Raw genomic sequence first — 18,999 nt, forward strand, 5'->3', positions numbered from 1 at the left:
TTTCCTTCAGCTCCTTTCAGACAATGCTGTGAGTGTCTCAGCTAGAATTCCTGGGACAGAGAGCATTTATAGTTCAGCCTAAGTTTTCATAGTCAATGGGAACAAATTCCCCCTCTACTTCTAATGGACTTTCTTCAACAATATGCTTCAAGGCGCCCCTGGAGGTGAGGGGAGACTGACGTGGCCAGAATGTTTCTTTTAACAGCTTTTGTTGCTTTGACAGCTTTGATTTTATGGCAGCTTTAATCATGTGTGTCCTATTCCTCTACATCTGGCATTTTGCAAATATTCCATTTCTCTATTGCTGCTTCCATAACTGCTTTCCACAAATTGTAATTCATCAAACTGTTTCCCCTATGCCCCTCTGCTCCATCCACAGGGAAAACCCCAATGGGGAACTGCATCAAGCAAGCAAGGGGATGCTAAATGCTTGTGAGTGAGAAAATCTATTAATTAAAAAGGGGAGGAGAGGGAGAGAGAAAGAAAAGAAAGGGAGAAATTACTTGTATAAGTTAATACAAGCCCCAAGATACCACTGTCAGTAACTTACACACTGGCACTTTAAAGAGGCTCTATGAGTCTGTTTACTCTGTTCATGACAATTCATGGAAAAAATGTGCTATCAAGTATAGCAACACAATGTGTCTGCGTTATCTTAAAGATACAGTGAGTCAATAAATCATAACTGAGCTTTAACAATACTGTATTTCCCTTTCTTGTATATTCATAGAATAATGAAAGTTGGAAATGAAAAAGAGATAGGGATGGAAAAGACCAAATAAGTTATCCATTCAATCTTGCTCTGACAGGGAATCAGTTTAGAGTAATATATCTTAGGTTTTGTCACCTGGAAATTAGCACATTCCAGTTGTCATATGTTTCAACCACTTTTCTTAGCAGTTTATTTCTGAACAGCAAAGTTCTTAGACTCTAGTCAATTTCTTTTAAAACCAGAACTAAAATTTAACTTTGTTAATTTGTTTGCACTCCTTCTCTTTCTAATTCCCTGGGCCCTCTGTAAAAATTTCTTCTACTGTGGAAATTTATATTATTCTAATATGCATTGGATTACTCCCTGGTTCCTACTACTCATCCAGGATAAGCCTAGTGGCTGATTCCCCTCCTTCTTTATGGGACTGCCCTTAGGAAACATTAGGAACAAACACCCAAGTCAACTGTTTGGCAAATCCTGTAACCCCAAGGGGGTGTAGGACAATGTCCTAATAAATACCTTTACAAAATGAAATGTCTCTAATCAGCCATTATTTTACTAGCACTTTATAAGTTAAGGAGAGATTTGCCCATGAACCCTGCAGGTATCTATCTTCAACCCAGCAGCCATTTCTGCCTATCGAACATCAATGTTTCTGATGAATTTGCCCCAGTTTGCATTTAAATCTCACTTAGCTTTAAGCTCTGCTCTTGTTTGAAGATGGCATGGTCCATTTTTATGATTCTTTTTTTCTTGCTAGTATTGGCATTGTTTTCAAATTTCATCAAAGTACTATTTACTCCCTTTTATAGGCCATAGATTTTTTTCATTGTGAAGGGAAGTTAGTACTAGTTTATCACCTACCTCTCCAAATTGATCAACACATTGCCATTTCAAAGCATTGTGATGATCTCACAAAAGCTAAGGAAATTCTAGCCTCCTATATTCTGGAGCAGCTAGAAGGAAAAATCTGAGAGGATCATATACTAGCCCATGGCAAACTCTGAGATCTGTCTTATAACTACTTGTTGAAAAGTGCTTTGAAAGCTACTGCCTTTTTATTTCTTTGCTTTGTATATACATTATATTATACAATAAAATAGTTAAAAAAAAAAAAAGCTAAGGCAGATTTTCAAGTTGTTGACTCTGAGGCCACCCAAAAAAGAAGATAGGATGCTACAAAATGTTTTGAAAAGTCATTATCAGAAACATATAAATATCTAAAAAAGTGTTTTGCAGTTTGTGATGTGGATACAAAAAGATACAGATTGCAAATACCTATAGTTTATTCACTTTTATCTTCAAATCTGACATGAAGTAGATGCTCAATAAATATATACTAAATCAAATGCATATTTTTAGATAATATGTCATTTGTTCAGAGCCATTTCATTTTAAATATGTTAATTTTGTTATTAAAAGGCTTTCATTTAACTTACAAATGTGAAATAAAGAGTTAGATGATTCCTTGTTGATGTCCAGAAATTATGCTGTGCAATTTCTATTTATTTACTCTAAACAAGATCTCTGCAAGTCAGATTTGCAGATTGAGGTTCAAAAAAGTAATGTGTCTAAGATCACACACACACAAAAAAAAGATTAAAGGACAGAATTAGAACACATGTGTATCTCCCCCAATTTCATGCAATATGTGCAGAACATAGATTGAGAGAGAAAGAATGGGATTCATAGGCTCTGTCAATAGCCCAGAATGGCCAGTAGCCTGGCCATAGAGGATCTTCATTGCTGTGGACAAAAGTTCAGATTTTATCTTGTTGAGAAGCAGAGTCATCAAAGAGTTTTAAACAAAAGAGGTCTTGGGAACACTAGAGCTATACCTTGGATTTGATTTGAAGTCAAATAAAGAAACTTGGTAAGAGGATACTGTGATAGTCTAAGAATGAGGATGTCCTGAACTAAGGCAGGGATAATGAGAGCAGAAGTAATGAATGATATTCATTGATTCATTTATGGGTAGGAGATGAGTATAAAGGTAGAGTAGAGAACAACTCACTGCTGATTGAGCATATGGTGGTGTCATCCTCTGAAGTAATTTAAAAGAGCCAGGAAACTATTATAGGAGATTATATATTTGCAGGTAGGGGAGCTCTGCTTGGAAAGGCAGGGACAGGTTGAATGACACTGGCTGGAGATCTTAAGGTCAAGTTGGTACATGTTGAGTTTGATGAATACACCAGTTCAATGGGATATTGATGGTGCAGAGACCATGGGACTGGATGAGATTGCTCAGGAAGAATGTATAGAGTATGTTCTCAACTGTGGGAATTCACAAAAAATGCACAGCCAGGTCTTACTCTATATATTATGATTCACTGATTCAGAGGTGAAACTTGGATGAATAAAAACAACGAATAAACAAAAACTCTTCCCATGCCTAACAAAACACATCTTTAGAATGTTTTCTGGATAGATAGAGCACCACAGATTCAAAGTTACCACTCTTTCCGTTTTATCCAATTTTTATCCAAGTTTATTTATCTATAACTGAAGGAATACAGTGTTTATCAATCCATGTGTAACAACCTATTGGTTGGCCCTGAAATCAGTTCAGTGAGTTGCAGTGTGTCTTTGGTAAATTAAAAAATAATAGAAAATATTTGATCTAACTGCACATAGAAGACTAAAAATTGTTTTCTGATATTATTATATTTATTTTATGTATTTGTGTAGATGCATGTGTATATTTGTATGCATGCATGCTGTTTTATAATACAAAATTCAAATTTTCTTTCACAGTCAAAAAATTTTAAAGCCACTACTGTAAAGGACAAAAGAAATGAAGACAAAATGGTTTTTTTAAATTTTTAATGTCAGAGTGGTCAAGTCTTATGATGAAAACAGAACCTGATATGAAGAGATGTGATTCTATTTCTAGCTCCATTACCTATATATTGTTTGTTTCCTGTGTTAGGCAACATCTCTAAATGGCTTTATTTCTAAACAGGAAATTTAATAGCACTTATAAATTGCCTCATTGACGGTAATTTAATAAGAGAGTTTATGTCAAGTGCTTTGAAATCTGAGAGGATAGACTATAAAGAAAAACATCACATGGTTTTATGTAAATTTTGGAAAAATATACCCAGGTTATTTAGAACAACTTTTCATTGAATCATGGGCTTCATTGTAGAGCTTTCTCCTTCCTGTGATGTTACAACTTTCAAATTGCTTCTTAGAATTTACCACGTATCTTCACAAATAAAGAGGCCTACCTCATTTTATATGCTTCATTTGATTGTGCTTCCCAGATACTGAATTTTTTTTTTTTTTTTTTTGGTAAATTGAAGGTTTGTGCAACCCTGCTTCACACAAATCTATCAGTGACATTTTCCAACAGCATGTGTTCACTTCATGTCTCTGTGTCATATTTTGCTCACTGTGTCTGTTCTTACCTGTTTACTCCTTATTTTTTGCCTCAAGGAATGTTTGGCAAAAAGAGTCATCGGTTGAGGCAAAGGGAAAAGGGAGAAAGGGTCATGAATTTTGGCCATTGCCGCAAGGGTAAAGGGGGGGGGGTCACAAGTTTCATCCCTTGTGACCTGTCAGTGGCTACACCAAACAACAGTTTTACAATGTAGATGAAACAGCCTTCTATTGGAAGGAGATGCCATTTAGGATTTTTATAACTGGAGAGGAGGAGAAAACACTGGTTTCAAAGCCACCACTAGACATTTCAAAGGACAGGCTCACTCTCTTGTTTGGGACTAATGCAACTGATGATTTTAAGTAGAAGCCAATGCTCATTTGACATTCAGAAATCCTAGGGCTCTTAGGACTTATGCTAAATCTACTCTTCCTGTGCTCTATAAATGGAACAACAAAGCCTGGATGACAGCACATCTGCTTACAACATGGTTTACTAAATATTTTAAGCACACTGTTGAGATCTATTGCTCAAGAAAAAGATCCCTTTCAAAATATTACTGCTCATTGACATTGCACCTGGTCATGAAATAGCTCTTATGGAGATGTATAACAAGATTAATTGTTGTTTTCTTGCCTGCTACAATATTCATTCTGTAGCTCATAGATCAAGAAGTAATTTTGGCTTTCAAGTCTTATTATTTTGTAAAGCTATTTCAGCTTTAGATAGTGATTCCTCTGATAGATCTGAGAGTCAGTTGAAAACCTTCTGGAAAGAATTCACCATTCTAGACTCCATTAAGAACATTCATGATTCATGGGAGGAAGTAAAAATTTTGGCATTAACAGGATTTTGGAAGAAAATGATTCCAAATGTCATGGATGACATTGAGGGGTTCAAGACTTCAGTGGAAATCACAGCTGCAGATGTGGTGAAAGTATCAAGAGAATTAGAGTTAGAAGTGGAGCCTGAATATGTGATCTGATTGCTACAATCTCATGATAAAACTTAAATGGGTGAAGAATTGCTTCTGATGGATGAGCAAAGAAAGTGGTTTCTTGAGATAGAATGTAGTCTACTGGCACTATTGCAGCCATATTTCACCCTTAAGAGTAGATGGCACAAGGACCAAGACAATTCCCTGAAGTTTTGGTTTTGGAGAGCTAGAAAGAACCTTAATCCTTGATGACATTGTAGAACAATATGTTCTTGAAGCCAAACTACATCATAACTATTTATATTGAACCCATAAACTTTCTCTAAATTTTAAGCATTTTGAAGTTTTTGTTGTTGTTATTGATACTTGCAGTCAAACATATCCTGGCAAATAATAACATCCATTGCATTTGGCCCTTAGCTCAAACTTTTGAGACTACCTTGATTTTCCATTTAACTACTTTTTGTTTTACCATTCTGTTTGAAATTTAGAAATATTGTAATTTACCCTATAGTTTTTTATTCAATTAATCTAAAATATTATTTGTATGACTATTGTGTTTTTCATGGAGTGAATACTTTCCAAAATTTTTATTTCATTGGTGAATTCAGGGTTTTTATAAGACATTCAGAAATGCATTGGATAAATAAGGACACAATATATTAAAAGATATTTATATGCTAATAATCTCTCTTAAGCGTTTAATGTTAAAACCACTTAGTTGACTCGCTTCAGACTATTTCGTCTTGTTAGCCACCATATGCATAACACAATGTACATGTTAGAAGAGGGGTTACTAGCCTAGCCAATGGAGATGGCAGACATGAATGGGCTTGGGGTGGCAACTAACACCTTCTAAAGTAATACTCAAAATTGCTTAAGTGTGTTTATGCATATTTTTTCTAGGTAGACCATCCATATCTTTTGTCAGTCTTAAAGCATTAAGAACCATTGCGTATGATTAAGAAAGGAATTCTTTTTCTTTACTATTGCTGAATCAGATTACATAAGCCAATACTATTAATTCAGCTAAAGAACAACTTGATCACTGATTTGTCACTTAAAAAAAAAGCTAATTTACATAGTTTATATGCAATGCTGCACCACTTGGTGGAAGCTAGAAAATATTGGAAGTATTAGATACTTTTCCAAAAAGGACAATATAAATTAGGCAATTGGATTTTTAGTTCTCCACCATTTCATTCATAGCAATATAGAGTGGCTTAATTTTCTTTCCAATACTCAACAAAATAAGCCCATAAACATTTAGAAAAATCTTTGGAATAGTAGAGTATTCATAAAGCTATACTAGTGAACTTTGGAAGACTAAGCCCAACATACTTATCATGGTATTTACCATTCCAGGTTTATCTCTGAAAACTACATCCTATTTCCTACAACATCTACTCTTAGACTGTAAATATAAAGGGAATACTCTCCTCTCTAGAATTAAAGCTTGCATTTCTCTGTGCCTCTGAGCATATTATACAAGTCCTTTTTCCACCGTGTTCTCTCTCCCTCCTCCACTACTTGCCTGGCATATTTCCCATCTTTGAATACACAGTTTTAGAGACACGCCCTCTGAAAAGAACATCCTGTGAAGAGTATTATACTTCTTCTTTGATCTCATAATCCCAGGCATTCTTTCAACAAATATTTATTCAATGCCTACAGACATTGAGTCAATGCCTCTAAGCAATGGGTATACAGCCATGATCAAAACAATACTCTTGCTCTCATGGAGACAATATTCTAGTGGAAGTAAATGGATAATAAATAGATAAGCACATACTATGTAGCAGAAATGGTAAGAACTCTAAAGAAAAAGAAGTCAAACTAAGAAGAGGGTGAAGAGAGCGAAAGTGAGCTACTGTCAGGAGGGAAAGGAGGAAAATCCTTCTTGACTGTGTAACATTTGAGCAAAACTCAAAATTAAGTGAGAGAGGGAGGCATGTAGCTGTTTAGGGGAAGAATATTCAAGGAAGAAAGAATAGTAAATGAACAATTTTGGAGGTGGAAGCATGTTTGGAAAGTTTGAAGACAAGAGAAAGAGGACTTTTTTGGTTTGCTTAAGCTGCCAGAATGCAATATACCAGTAATGGATTGGCTTTTACAATGGGGATTTATTAAGTGACAAGTTATAATTCTCAAACCATGAAAATTTCCAAATTAAGGCACCCAGCAAAAGGATACCTTTTCAGAAAAAAGGCAGTCAGCAGCTGGGACATCTCTATCAGCTGTGAAGGCACATAGTTAGCAACTGAGATCCTCATTCCTGGTTCATTGCTTTCAAACTGCTGATTCCAGTGGCTTTCCCTCTAAGCATGGGTGAGTCCTCACTTAGCTTCTTTGGGGCAATCTCTTGTTTTCATCTCTTAGCTCCCCTTGGCTCTCTCCAAATTCTGGCTATTTCTGTGAGTCCTTGCTTAGCACCCAGGGTATTTCTGTTTACATCTCCAAGCATCTGTGTTTGCTCTCTGTATTGGCTTTCCATACAACTGTGCTTTCTTCAAAAGGTCTCCCTTTTATAGAACACCAGTACACTAATTAAGACCAATCTTGCATTGCAGGGTCAGAGAATTCTAATTCTCTTGATATTTTCACTACATACTGCAGTTATCCATGGAAATAATGTCATCAAAAGATCCCACCCACAATGAGTGACTCACATTTCCTTGGAAACAACAATTCAAAAGATTCCATCCAAACCTAGGTCTGCCCTCACAAGATTATATTAGGATTAAGAATATGGCTTCTCTTGGGTATGTAACAGTTTCAAACCAGCGTGTTCCATGCTCTGGACACCCAAAAGACACGTTCTTTCCATATACAAAATACATTCATTCCATCACAATATCACAAAAGCCTTAAACCATTTCAGTTACAATATAAAATAAAAAACAGAACAAAAACTCATCAAAATCAGCTACACACATGTTCTGTTCTAAGGCAAAGTTTTCCTCTGACTGTGGACCTGTGAAACTTAGAATAAGCTCTCTGATGCCAATATACAAAAGAGAAACAGTCATAGTATAAACATCCCCATTTCCATAGGGAAAATTGAAAGGAAAACGGAGGTCACAATTGTTGGAGTCTCCAACAATTCCAAAAACCTGCAGGGCACACTCCATTGGATTTCAAAGCCTGAGAGCAATTTATAGAATGATGTTTCATCCTCAGAGCTTGAGAAAATGGCAGTCCCAACCACTCCAGATGTTTACACAGTGGCCCTTCTCTCTCCAAACACCAAAGTGAGGGTTTTAAAATATCCAAGCACTGGGGAGACCACTTTTACTCAGCCCCACCCTCTCCAAGCATTGGGGCAACACATGGACTCTCTGCCCTCTCCACAGCACACTCTCAGTCCCTTTAGAACAACGGGTGATCAACAGTCTCCCCCTAGTCCCCGGGGAATGTGTTCCACCCTCTCTGAAGCCTGAGGCAACAGAAGTTCTTGAACATTGAGAAGAAAGGCCCACCTTCTTCCTTTGGGCCTTTCTGCATGCATGGTTGGATCTGATTTCTAGGCCTGAGCTTTCCTGGCTCCAGACCTTAGCTTCCATGATTCTGCCTTTGAAATCATTTTTCCTTCAATCTGTCCATTCTCTGTCACTTTTAGTCCATACTGGCAATTGTTCCATTTATACAGATCTCACATTTTTTTTTTTTAGTTTTCCACATAGCACACAAGGAACACATTGATCAGATAATAAGTCTTTCCAAGAATCCTTTCTAAATAACTCCATCTTCAATCCTGGTTTGTCTTGTAATGGCTGACTGTTTCCATGTTTGGTTGAATCCTCATGTGAGGCAATATTCTCTGGGATCTCATTTTCCAAAAGCTCAGAATTTTCCAAACTACCAGCTTTTGGTTTCTTCATACCCAAGAGTTCAGCTCTCAGCTTATCACTTTCCTGTTGCATTTCCTATAAACTGCAAGAAGACAGACTGCATTTTCCACATTTTGTTTGGAAATTTCCTCAGCAGATATCCAGGCTCATTGCCTTCAAATTCTTCCTTCCATCCAACACCAGGACTCAATTTTGCCAAATTTTCTGCCACTTTAAAAGGGTCACCTTTCTTCCAGTTTGCAACAACACATTCATCATTTCTCTCTAAGGCCTTATTGGAAGAATGTTTAGCATCTTATTTCTACCTTCAAAGCAATACAGTCCTTTCCTATGTACCTCCTCACAATTCTTCCAGAATCTTCCCTTTATTCATGTAAAAAGCTGTTCCAACGTGTGTGATTTTTGTAAACTACAACAACCCCACTTCTCTGGTACCAAAATCTGTTTCAGTTTGCTAAAGCTGCCAGAATGCAATATACCAGAAATGGATTGGATTTTATAAGGGGGATTTATTAAGTTACATGTTACAGTTCTAAGGCTATAACTAAGTCCAAATTAAGGCATGCAACAAAAGGATATCTTCTAGGAGGAAAAGCAACTATCACCTGAGAATTACTTGGCTGGTGTCTGAAGTTCTTATTCCCAGTTCATTGTTTTCAGCTTCTGATTCCAGTGGCTTCCTCTCTAAGCATCTGTGAGTCCTGAAGTTTGCTTCTTCAGGGCAGACTCTAGATTTCATTTCTTAGCTTCCTTTGCTCTCTCCAGGTTCTGCAGTCCCATCTTAGCACCTGGGATATTTCTGTCTACATCTCCAAATGTGCATCTGTTTTCTGTATCAGCTCTCAAAGCATCTGTGCCTTCTCCAAAAGATCTCTCTAAGACTCAAGTAAACTAATTAAGACCCACTTTGAATGGGCAGGGGTCATGTCTCCATGGAAATAATCAAATCAAATGGTCCCACCCAACAATAAGTCTGCCCCCACAAGATTGGATTGGGATAAAGAACATAGCTTTTCTGGGGTACATAACAGTTTTAAACCAGCACAAGGCCTTTATGGCTGGAACCAGAAAGACTGGGGGCAGGGTGTGAGAAGTAGAAAATGAGATCAGTAGATGTGCAGTGCCAACTCAGGCTACTGTAGGTTCTGGCAAGGACTTTTGGCTTTTGTTTTAGTGATAAGAAAGCATTGGGAAATTTTGAGCTAGGAGTGACTTGATCTTATTTCTGTTTCTAAAATCTCACTCCAGCTGCTGTAAATAGAGCATAGACTTGTCAGTGAGCAAGCAGGAAAACCATATAAGAGGCTAATGCAGTGGTCCAGATGAAAAATGATTGTGTCAGCTTGTCTGAGGGTTGCTGCAAATGCAGGGAAGTGAAAACAAAGAATATTGATAACTCTTTTAAGAAGTTTGCTATAGAAGAGAGCAGAGAAATGGTTACTTCACTGAGAAGGACAGTGAGATCAAGGGACAATTATTACTAGGAGATATTACAGCATATTTTATAGTAGTAGGAATTACTCAATTAAGATAAAAGTTTTGATGATGTTGGATTAAGGACCACTGATTGCTATGTCCTTTAGTAGGTGAGGTAGGTGAAATAGTGGAGGGAGATGTAAGGTGCAGAAAGATGGACTTGCTTTGATGAGAACAGCAGGAGGGAAAGCAGATTGCTTGTGTTCAGATGCAGGTAAGATGGTAAATTTGGTGATGCAGATATGTGGACGTCTATTTTGAATCCTTTAAGAGTGAAGCAGTGGTGATATGGAGGTAGAGGAGAGGGAGACTAGAAGGGCATGGTATGAAACTTTCTCAGATGTGCAAGAAGAACTTGACTGAAGGGACATATTAGACTATCTGGGCAGCACTAAGGGCACTTTTGACATTCTTGCTGCAGATTTTGAAGTGTGATTAGTCAGCACATTAGTGGATTTTATACCAGTATCATCCAGCTGTTAATGTAATATATTGGCACAAAGTAGGAAGGGAGTTGGATATAACCGAGATGGGACCTTATCAGATGAGTTTGATGAAAAAAGAGTGGTAAAGTAATTTAGAGTAAATGCAAATCACTGCTTGCAGTAGTGGACCATAGATGAAACCAGCTATGTAGGAAAATGAGGACATGAGTGGCAGTCATCAACCATAAAAAGAGTTCAAAGAATTAATGAATTAGGAGAAATCGAGAGTGATCTAGAGAAAAAGATGGTGATGAAAGGTGTTCTAAGTATTTGGCATATAGCAGTGAAGAAAAGAGTGATCAAAGGGGTACTAAAACTGGGGATTTAGTAGTGGCAGTGTTTGGTGTGACCATGGGAATGGGTGGCAGTGGTGAAGTGGAAGACAGGGCTCATTGGAAAGTGGTATATTGGGTGTTCTTTTACTCTCGTAGAAGGGAAAATATACTCTGGGTCAGTATTAGACAATTTACAGATCCTTTGGGAAGGCCAGAAATAAAATGGGAGGCTGCCCAACCACTTAAACACCCAAATTACCATGCAAGATTGCTTACAGGATCCAGTTTTTCACTATTGCTGGGAATTGGCACCACAAATTCTCCTGCCCATGTAGATATGGAGGTGCAGTCATTGAAACCCTTGCATACTGGCTATTTCCCTGCTGCTTTCCCTAGAAAAACAGTTTGTGGGTGGTACTTCCTTCTTCCTGCCATGTGTTTTCTACTTGAAGTCTTGCTTGGGAATGTATTAAGGGGAAATTTGGATCACATTCTTGAACCCTAGTTATAACAGAAGTTTGGAAATTAAGTTTTCAGCTTCTATCCTGGAGATATAGATGAGGGAAGACATTCCACATAAGAAGGATCTGCAGGGCAGCCAACACTATGACAAACATAAACTGAAGGTCTTTAACCATTTGCTGTTATTTTCACAGTGCTTTTCACAATGAACAATAAAAATTAAATAGTCAATATTTTTTGTTGAATAAGTGGATAAATATATGGAGTAATCACTTTTTTATGTATAGCTATTTGCTACCTCTTTGTCATGATGGCTAACCCCACCACCTCATGCTTTAAATTCTAAAGATAATATAAACTAAATCAAGGGTATCTTTGATCTTTAGAATACCACCTTAGATTTCTGAGATTGTTCTGTGTATGAAGATTCCTTTGGGAATTTTGGTCATTGGTCTCCTACTCATTTCAACACAATTGTCCCAAGAAGTTCTATATCTCTGGAAATGTTTGAGAATATAGAACACAGTGAGTATTTGTTCATTAAGTAGGTAGTTATTGAACCTTACTATGGACAGGCATTCTTCTAGGTGTTACGTAATGAGGAATAAACAAAAGGGAAAAAATCCCAGATCTCCTGACACTTGAAATTCTAGAGAGAAGCATGCTTTTCATACTATAATTATGTTTAAATGATTACAAAATTAAAAGATGTTTAGAGAATTAGAAAAATGTAAGAAGAAAATAAAATCCTTTCTAATAGTACCCACACAACTGTTTTGCTTTTTGATGTATATTCCTTCAGTTTTTTCAAAGTGTGGAAACAAATATTTTATAAAAAACAGAATGCTACCCAATGTCATGGTCAGGTTCATGTGTCAACTAGGCCAGGTGATTGTGCCTGGTTGCCTGGTCAGAAAGGGCTGGCCTGTCTGTTGCTATGAAGATAGTCCATGGACTTAAATCATGACCATGTTGGTGGCATCCATGGCTGATTGATTTGCAATCAGTTAAGGGGAGTGTCTTCTGCAAAGAGTGATGCTTAATCTAATCACCAAAAGACTTTTAAGAAGGATTCAGAAGAGATAATCACTCTTCTTCCTGCTTCAGCCAGCTAGTCTCTCCTAAGAGTTCATTGAAGACTTTCATTGGAGCTGCCAGGTTGTGGCCTGCCCTACCTACAGATCTAGAATTCTTATATTCCCATTGTCGACCAGTCAGCCTCTCCTGAGAGTTCATTGAGGACTTTCATTGGAGCTGCCAGCTCACAGCCTGCCATACAGACCTTGGATTCCACATCCCCATGATTATGTGAGATACTTTTATAAATATCTTCTGCTGATTCTGCTAGTGAACCCTAGCTAATACACCCAAATATACAGTTTTCTGTATTGCTTTTATGAACATTTTACTATATCATCATACAGTTTTTATGACATTTTAAAATGTGTACATATTATTTCGTAATATGAGTGCCATAGCTAAGCCCCTTTTATTGACCATTTAGGCAGTTTTCCAATTTTTCACTTTTATATACAATGCTGCAGTGAACATCCTCATACACACACACCTTCATATTTATCTGATTGTTTATTCAGAACAATTTCATAAGTGTGGTTACTAATTCAAAAAGTAACTATATTTAAGATTGTTAATATATATATACCAAACTGCCTTTCAGAAAAAAAAGTTCACCAATTTCATTCCCAGCTTCAGTGTGTATAAAGCATCTATTTATTACAACCTAAAGGTTCTACTTCTTTAACAATTCAGTTTCGGTGATTCAATAGGGAGAAAGGTCATTGGCAGCTGTCAATAGATGATAAGTCAACAGGTATTTCATTACGTACCATTGCTCCACAAAGATTATGCTGTACCCAGTGGGATCTTTACCTGTTTCATGTTGATAGGAATGCTTAAGAAACAACTGAAGGAAGAAGGAAAAGGAAAAAGTGAATATGTCAGTAAACTCACCCTTATCATTGTTATCAATCAATGTTTTCATTGATAAGCAATATTAATTTCATTAAAAATACATATTTATACAATACTGGTACTGACAAATAGAATTTAACTCTACAGATACCTTTGTACCAGGTAACAGAACAATCAAAGGCAAATGGAAATGTAACTGGGATTACACATTATCCTTCATTAAAGAATAAATGATGAAAATTGAGAAAGTATGCTCCATCATTTGGAATATCCACATCCTACACAAGCATAATCTGTAGAATTCCTAAGAAGGGGATGACATTTGAAGGAGAGGTCATTTTTATATATATTTGTTCCACTTCCCAAAGTGTAGTAGTAAAAACTTAACAATATATATCAAGTGCCAGGAACATCTCAAGCTTTATCTTACTCAGTTCTAATAATGTTGGGATTAATATCCCTATTTTATTATTGAGATTTGAATAAACTAAGTTTGTTTGGTAATAAATGGTAGATCTGGGACTTGGAAGTTGCATTATCTGACTCTAATGTGTGTATAAGTTTAACTTTTATGCCCATAGTTTTACTGAGGCTGACTGAGGTGTGGTCACCCACCCCCTAAAACCAGGAATAAGAGTAATTTCCAGCAAAACAGTCCTAGAAGTCATTTTCCTCTAATTCAATATTAGTCCCCTCTAATTTAGAAATCTCTGTTATGTAAGATCTTTCAGAAATGGGGAGAGCCAAACTGAGCATATGTGAACTGTGAAAACCACTCTCAAGGTACACAGCCTGTGGTTGTTAGATTCAGTTGTCAACTTGGCCTGGTGAAGGCACCTAGTTTTGTTGCTATGGACATGAGCCAATGGTACATGAACCTCATCTATTGCTGATTACATCTGCAGTCGGCTAGGAGGTGTGCCTGCTGCAATGAATGATGTTTGACTTAATTGGCTGGTGCTTAAATGAAAGAGCACAACGTAGCACAGCCCAAGTAGCTCAGCATACCTCATCTCAGCACTTGCAGCTCAGGCCAGGCCTTTGGAGGTGCAGAAAGAAATCACCCCAGGGAAAGTGGTTGGAACCCAGAGGCCTGAAGAGAAGGCCAGCAGAGATCACTTTGTGCCTTCACACATAAGAAAGAAACTCAGTCGAAAGTTAGCTGCCTTTCCTCTGAAGAACTATACATTAACTAAATAGATCCCCTTTTATTGAAAGCCAATCCATCTCTGGTGTGTTGCATTCCAGCAGCTAGCAAACTAGAACACAGCCCTTTTATTGTTATTATCAGTGCTAGAAGGACCCCATCTCTCTCTTTCTTTCTCTCTCTCTCTCTCTTTCCATCTCCCTCTCCCTCTCTCTCTCTCCCCCTCTTTATCGCTCTCTCCAGAGCCTAAATCCACTGGCTCTTACTGACCCATACCAAAAAAGCTGTTCATAACTAGATCCAGAGGTTGGACAGTCCCAACTCTCAATCACAAGTGATATTTCTGCTTCTTTATTGATGCCAGTTATGAGCTATTTCCAGTCTCCTAGTAAAAAATCCCCTTATTTCTCTTGTCTTCTCTTATCCATGTGCTACTGGTTGGCTTGAACTTCTCATTTACCCAACCCTTTCTAATTAGATTCCAAAGACTGCCTATGGCCTTTCACTTTGGCCTCAGCTTCTCCTGTCCTTCTCCCAGTGACCATACTTCCTCCAACAGTATGAACAGATACCCTGCCTTGACCTAAAGCTGGCACACTAACTTTGGCTTGGTCCCAGCAGAACCAAGTCTTTATACATTCTTTATAAAACTGGCTTTTTTGCTCTGAACTTCCTCAGGGTTCAAATTTAGCATCTTCTGGGTGGGAGGAATGATGCAAAATAATTCCTATAAATTTCTTCATTTAAACTTCATAACAATTTTAAGAATGAGACAATATTAATTTCTTATTTACAAGTGAGAAAACCAAGGCTCAGTTAGATTACATGATTTGTTTAACTTTTATACAGTGGAGCCAAGATTCAAATCAAGCCTCCTAATCTAAATCAAATGTTTTTTCCTTCTTATAATATTGAGACAGAATCCACTCAGACCAAACCTAAACACCTCTTGAAACAGAGATGGTTCCTTTAGTGATTTAGGACTGAACTAACATTTCCTGTGTCCTGCCCCGTGAGATAGGTCCCTTTCTATGGTACCAGCCAAAAGACAGATCTACGAATCAGGCAGGGAATAGCCACCTTTCACTTTAATTATAATGTCAGAGACCAAGCAAAGTCAACAAATAGAGGCAGATCTATCTATGCTTAATAATAAATTAAATAATTACTTACCCTATGCAGAAACTTAAAATGCACAGAGAAATTATAAAAGCATAAAATGTATCTCACTGCTTGTCTGATACTCCACACAGTCCCATCAGCAAGACGTTGTCCTTTCAATATGAGTCCCATGCAAAAGTATTCCAATTGGTAAGAGACTGTAGGCATCTCACCATGTAAAATAGCATTCAAAAGGATGGCGTTACATAACATGCCATATTTTTCTCCCAAAAAGAAGAGTAAAAGAAAAATTTCACTTTTTAGCTCTCACTTAATTGCCCTATCATAGACTAATCAGAAAAGATACTCTTGCTAACTCCTTTCTCTAACCTACTGATCTACTCCCTACCAGAGTTTATGACATTTTCTCAAAACCATAAAAAGATTAAAGTAAGGTACTCAAGGATCAAGTTGTCCCCTTTTGCAGTCTTCTCTGACTTGGCATGCTTTTTATTGCTAAGGTGAACCATAAAAAATTTCTATGCATAAATCATAGGACTACTACTGCTAATTGTTACAGAACTTCTTAGCAAAATTCCCTTGTCTCCATATTTAACCATATGTTTTTCTCTCTCATATGCATCGTAATAGTTATGTTAACTGATTACAATTAGAGATTTACTTTGCACTATGACTTGCAGATCAATACACACAAGGATTTTTGGAGCTGACATAGCTAGTGTGTAGCAAAAGAAGAGTCATTTTCTGAGTCAGTTCTTACACTGTGGAAAATATTACTGGAAGTGCCATTAGACTTGAAGGAGACATTGTGCTTTATTGTGAATACCAACACTATAGTTCTCAAGTTTGCACACAAATTGTACAATTGCTCAAACCCCTGCAGGGGTTACTTAGAAATCAAATGTGGTAGCATTTATCATATTGATTCTTGTCAATAAACAAAGAACTTGTGTCTTTTCTCTCCACAGCATTTTCTTAAATGTCACTCAAACTAACCTGAGAAAGTGAATAATGATGTTTTCAGAGTATTAGTTAGGGTTCTCTAGAGAAACAGAATCAACAGGAAATAGTCATAATTATAAAATATATAACAGTGTCTCATGTAACCGTGCGAAGAGGGCCTGTCTCTTCTGAATCCTCCTTAAAAGGCTTCCAGTGATTAGATTAAGCAGCACTCATTACAGAAGACACTCTGCCTGGCTGATTACAAGTGGAATCAAGTGCAGATGTAGCTGATGTGATCATGATTTAATTCTATGAGATGTCCTCATAGCAAAAGACAGGGAGCATTTGCCCAACCAGGCAAACAGGTACCACCATTTGGCCAGGTTGACATATGAAGCTGACTATGACAACATGTTAACATTTACGTTGCTGCTAGGCATTTTATGTGAAGGAAGTAGTCCTTAGACCTTGTCTGGGGGATCAGGGGGAAAGTGAATGTTCGTAAACTCATGCTTTTCACAGTCTCGAAAATACACTGTATTATACTTCTTTCCTCTAATATCAGAGAACGGTTACTTGGTTATATGCTTACTTGTTTTTGCCTGATTGAGTAATCTTTTTGGCAAGTTTAAATCAACAAGGAGCCCTAGACTTCTAGAATTATACAATGTTTTACACCTTCAGTGGACCTAGATGATAGTCATCCTTATCTATATTGATAAACTAAGGTCCAGCAAACTGAATGTCACTGATTCCACCTGTCCTTTACCAAATGTGTATTTTCCTAATCTAACAGCCTAATAAGGTTATCTCCCAAGAAGAAACATGGAACAATAAATCATGAACACATTCAATTATCATTCACTAACTTGTTTTCTGTGCTTGTATAAGCAGACATTGCATTAAGATTTGCTTTTCTTATCACTTCCATTTATTGGACATTTCACTTAATAAAATAGAGAATGTTTTTACTATTTGTCCAGGTTTCTTTGTACCCATAGAGTTAATCCAGTCAAATTAGTTACCCAATTAGAATTGGAAGAAATGGATGTATTTTAAATGGCAAAAAAATACATCATGGCAACTATAAATTTTTCTTCTTCCTTGATTCCACATTTCTCTTTGTAATTGGAAACTGCCAGAGGTCATAATAAGATTTGGGGAAATTGCTCAGTCAATATCCTTTCACAGGCAGCTCCAATCCATAATAACTAACGTAAATGTTGTTTTCCATTCCCAAGTTCAATAGAACATTGCTTCTGTTATCTTGAAGAAATAAAACATAAAACATGTTTTTTGTCAGAGCAGTTCTCTGTTGCCTTATCTTTCCCTTCAATGATAATTTCACTTCCTCTCTTAATCTAATCCATTTACCTGTACTATAAAAAACATTATTCCTTTCCACTTCCTATGATAATTTAAGTCTCCAGGCCTCTCCCTAGCTTCTTCAATTAACCTCGCCACATCGACTCTTTTCATCTTCATACAGGCTCAGGTTTCTCCTGATTTAAATAAACTTCTACCAATTATGCTCTATTAATTTACAATAACCTCTTTCTGGTCATTCTAAATGGCATCTCTCTAACTGATCTTGACCTATTCATATCTTGAGATTCTTTTCTGCCTTATTTCAGTGACAACAAATAATCTTAAGTTCTTTTCCTACTTTTCCTTCCTTGGTTGACTTTTTATTCTCTTCCAACTCTCAATGATATTTTTCAGGACTCTGCCATTAAGTTCTTTATTCATCTATCTTTCTTCTAAGTCCATCAGAGATTTGAATCAAATCACTATCTTCAACCATCCCTTCAACTTGTATAATGCCCCTGTTAGTCAAAGAAGGGCAAATATTAGCACAAACAACACCTAAATCTTTGGATTGTTCACACAGCAATCTCACTCATGTGTTCATTTCAGTCACCTCTCCTGGGCAACTCTCCTTCACTTGGCTCATATCATCCATGAGAACCTCAGAACTCTTCATTAGATCCTCTGCATCTGACTAATAGATTAGAAAGGAAAAGAGAGATCAGAAAGGATCATGTAAGAGTTTGGCTTTTGCTTTTCCTTTATTTGTTTTTGAACCCAGACTGGAAGTGGTGCCATCACTTTGGGCCTGTATTACACTGGTCATGGCTTACCAATGAAGTTACACATTACTGTAATAGCACAGGGTCAAGGTATACCAAGGAGAAAATGGAAATGCATTCAGTAAGTACCTGGAAGCCTCTGCCATGACTCCCAACCCTGTGTCCAGTTCTGCATTACAC

The sequence above is a fragment of the Tamandua tetradactyla genome, chromosome 11 (genome assembly GCF_023851605.1).
Source record: "Tamandua tetradactyla isolate mTamTet1 chromosome 11, mTamTet1.pri, whole genome shotgun sequence".
NCBI lineage: Eukaryota > Metazoa > Chordata > Mammalia > Pilosa > Myrmecophagidae > Tamandua > Tamandua tetradactyla.